Source organism: Lolium rigidum, chromosome 4 (assembly GCF_022539505.1).
Source record: "Lolium rigidum isolate FL_2022 chromosome 4, APGP_CSIRO_Lrig_0.1, whole genome shotgun sequence".
Classification (NCBI taxonomy): Eukaryota; Viridiplantae; Streptophyta; class Magnoliopsida; order Poales; family Poaceae; genus Lolium; species Lolium rigidum.
The window spans coordinates 161524007-161528462 of NC_061511.1; the positions used below are offsets into that span (position 1 = coordinate 161524007).

Below are 4456 nucleotides of genomic sequence, written 5' to 3' on the forward strand. Positions count from 1 at the left end.
CTGGGCTGCGCATAGGATCCAAACAACATTGCGGGCTTGCGGCATCTGGAAAATCGGTGGAGACCGACTCGGTGTCGTGCCGGCAAGCAGCAGCCCGCTGGGAGTTCAAGGCTGGCCGGGATGGTGGCGACGGCCGCCGCCTCGGTGGCCTCAGGATGGCGGCAGCGCGCAACTATCTTCCTGGCGCGCGACCTCGGGAGGGAGTTGGGGTGGCGACGATGCTGTGGCAAGCCACCGTCGTCTGGTCACCGACGCGTCCCCGGCTCCGTGCCGACCGGCAGCGGCCACATCTGGACGGCTTCAGTGGGATGCGGTGCAAGAATAGTGGTCCGCTGGGTCGTTCTGCCTTCTCCAATCCCCTTCCTTATTTTGCCTAATCTTATCTTCTTTCTGCAGTGACGGTGGCGGCTGGCCGCGGCAGGCTTCAAGGCCGCAGGGGAGGGCACGAATCCGTCGAGGAAAAGTAGGTCGCTGGCTGTTGCTGGGATGTCTTCTCCTCTCCTCTTTCTTCCTCATGTGGCTGACCTTCATTCTTTTATGTAGGGGCTACGCCTGGGGGAGGATAGCACATGAACCTGAGTAGGAACCGGAGGGGCTGCACGGCGGCGAGCAGCAGAAGGATTGACTACGGTTTGTGCTCCCGTTACTCCTATCTATCCATCTCTCTCTTTCCTCCCACTCTTTATCTCTTGCTTTTCAGCGCCCGTGTGTCATGCTACATGATTCATCTCTTCCCTTCCTTCTGTACACCGGCGCTGTTCACCTCTTCTTCCCAGCATGAGGACGACCTGGAACCCAGCTTGGCATGGATGTGGTCAGGTTTGATATCAGCAAACACTCAAGGTTCCCATGTTCTTTTGTTTTCCGATCCAGATACACCATTATAGATTTTGCTGCAAAGTTGCAATGTTTGTCCAATATCTTTTGTTTCTTTTCTTCATAGTTTCTTCTATGAATTGCAGATCAGATCCTCCTTAATTTACCTTTCATCCCATGTCCCTCCAACCACTAGCTAGAGAAGTCAACCCTATAAGGAAAGTATGGATCATACTGAGCCATGACGAGAAAATGGTGTTGCAATTGTTGGGCTAGCTTGCCTCATGAATTGCTTTGGAATTTGATTGAAAGGTTGGACTTTGCCGGTGTGCTTTGGTTGGTTATTTAGCACTCTTTGATATTATTAGTAATGCTGCTGCAACACGAACTTCAGATGCTACAATGAACTATGAAATGCTCACAGTCCAAATAAGAAATTGATTGTTTCCGTATTCGTAAATGTAGGAGTTGTGGCTATTTAAGTTTGAGTAGTTTGGCTACATGGGACAGTAGGTTTACATTGGTGTAATTATTTTAGTTTGTTTCCCGTTGACAGGCAAGCAGCCAAGCACCTGACTGTCGTTGTGCTGGCCGCACCTGGTTGGTTCCTCCCCGCCAGCGTCGTCCCTTCTCGAGGTCAGATACTCACCTTTAGATTGGAGAAAGGAAAGAAACCAATCACATGAAAGCATAGAATCAATATGTGGATAACTCATTTGTCCAAGATTGATGGAGTTCTTAGAAATCGGTTGTTGGTTTCTTAGTCTTGCTCATCTAACAATAATTTCCATGTCACTGGTCATAGCCTTTTAAGTTAGTCACTCTGATTTGACACTTCGGTGGTGGTGGTGTTCAGCCTGTTCTGGGAGCTAACCTATCAGATTGTATGTTGATGGTTACTCTACATAGCATTAGCATGCATATCATGAAACTAGGTTGCAGTTGTTGACATGTCTGTGCTACTTGCTAAATTTGTAGGTTCTCTTGGCAGTAGCAAAATTATATCTTCCAAGTTATATCCTATTTGTTGTAAGCCTACCTGATATTTTCCAGTATATTGACGGAGAAATTATAGAACATATACTTGAAGGAATTGTGGTGATTGTCAGTGGCGTAGCTATGTACAAGTCAGGGGGGCCACCGCTCCCCCCAGCTTTTAGAAAATTAGTGAAGAAAAAAAAATGGCTTATAGTAGAAATTTTTGATGATTGTACTCTAATGCATGTACTACTCTCATGATTGTACTCTAATGCATGTACTACTCTTATTGTGAATCAGTTATTTTAGTATGAGTCATATTTTATCCAACATTTTTGTCATATAACTGTATTATTCTTTTTCTGACATTTTCTGTACTTATAATCTTCAAAATTTAAGATGATGTGTAAGTATGGTCAAACAATAAAATAATTTGACAAGTTTCCATCCATTCTCATGTAGTCATGCTACATGACGCTAGAAATACTCTCATCGTGAATCAGTTATTTTTATTATGAGTCATATTTTATCCAACATTTTTCTCATATAACTGTATTATTCTTTTTTCTGACATTTTCTGTACTTATAATCTTCAAAATTTAAGACGATGTGTAAGTAAGGTCAAACAGTAAAATAATTTGACAAGTTTCCATCCATTCTCATGTAGTCATGCTACATGACGCTAGAAATACATGTGAATCAGAGTGTCGTTGAGCAGTTGGGGAGAGGGGGAGAGCTTCTTACTTAGTATTTGTTCCTTATGCAGTTCGTGGTAGGAGAGACATTCATCCTACTATGCAAGTCCCTCTGTCTCGGGCCGATACAACAGATATGCTCTTATTTCGTTACTATTTGAGTTTATCTTTCTTTTGAAGATAAGCTGGACTAGATGCTTACTGTCTAACAAAAAGTTACCGTCTCTGTCTATCCATGTCCGTGTGCATATTTCAGATTGTGCATGCAATGGAAGAAGAACACATCCTTCACATCTGATTTTGCGTTGCTTGATCTATCAAGAGAATAAGAGAATGACAAGGTGATTGTCTGAATGTTCTTTTTCATCATTTTTGTGCTACCTGGAGTTTCTCCGATATGATCTGATTCTATGCTGCCTTAAGATATTCAGTTTTTTTTTTTTGCCTACCATATGGTATATGTTGTTGTTTATGGACCAGCAAACTGGAGCAGTGAGTCTATAGATGCTAAATTCAGATCTGTGTCTGCCTGTTGTTTTGCCGATTTGTCCGCTTCTCAATGGTCTCATGCAAATTTTCTCCAAGGTTCACTATTTTCCATTATGAAAGGACACTCCTGAAAAAGTGTTCAGAGAGGAAGTACTGGTTGTGGTATGTTAATGTTCCATTGGTAAGAAAAGATCAAAATGCACAAGGCGTGATGCGAAACAAAGTTTTGTAAGCCTTCTTTTCCCGTTCAGGGTATACAGATCTCACCTAGGATATATAGTTTAATGTTGTACCAACCATTTGGCAAATTTTGCAACACGGTTAATCAAGCATGATGGATAGCTAAATGGATAACCTGATGTACTCAAGGGAACTACGCGTATATGTTAGGTTTGATCTAAAAGTAAGATGCAGGTGTATTTGTCAGTATTGTTGGGTATGAAATGTACCAAATTATTAGCCATCTATCTACTGATACGGCAATCACTTATATCTGCTCCAGGAAAAAAAACATCAACTAGCTAGGATGAAACAGCATGGGGCATACGTTTGTATATAATTATATGACGCCAATGCGGTTAATTTAGTTTTCACATCTACCAGATTTCATTAGCAGTGCCGTGAGATACAAAACACTAATAGTCAGCAGCTACTGTATTAAATCCACTGATTCACTCAAGTGCCACCACCATCGATGCTACCTCTGCATTCACCGCATTGACGATCACAAACGATGCAGCCAGCTGCGCTCTATATACAACTCCCAATACAAAAACAAATTCAAAACCAGTCCAGGAAATAAATAAAACAACCCACTATATATAGAAGGGGCCGTGTGTGCAGAAATATCATAATTTAGGTCAAACAAGCCGGAATTTTTTTTGTATCCTCAGCAAATTTTGTGGGATCTGAAAAAGGCATTAGCATAGTTACATTTTTTTTTGAAGGAAGGAGCATAGTTACCATCTCTTTTTCTTCTGTTTGGAACTTATGCCTACCTTACTTGCATCACAAACTACCACGGGCGCGGCGTGCCGCTGCGCCTATGCTTCCTAGTATCAAGTTTATGTTGTTTTGCTGATGCTGTAATACTTCAGTAACTATATCAGGTTCACAAACAAAATGTGTGATTCGTGGTGCAAGTTGAATTAATTATAAATCAGGTGGAATGCAATATCCAAGATGGGTTTCAAAACTCTGGTGCCTGGAAGTGCATGGCTTGCATACATTCGATAATTTCATTGATCATGATAATAATGTATACATCAAGATCAGTTTATACTTTATGGAGGAGAAATAATTAGGCTCTGTTAATCATGAGTTCACAGGGCTTACTCTTACATATACGCATCAACCTGTAGTTGTGTGGAGACAAACCGATTTACAAAATAAGAAAACATGTGCACGGTCAATAGCTGAAATTGCTGTACCAACAAAACATACTATTTTGGTCATTTTTTCCGTAAAATATACTTCCT

At 41.6% G+C, this 4456-nt stretch overlaps 1 long non-coding RNA gene across 1 annotated transcript; it reads left to right on the forward strand.

The window, feature by feature from the left end:
• Nucleotides 1–562: 562 nt before the first annotated feature.
• Nucleotides 563–1121, forward strand: LOC124706128. The gene is made up of 3 exons (XR_007004283.1): nt 563–630; nt 701–843; nt 963–1121. It is a non-coding gene; the product is annotated as an uncharacterized LOC124706128 (long non-coding RNA).
• Nucleotides 1122–4456: the final 3335 nt, after the last annotated feature.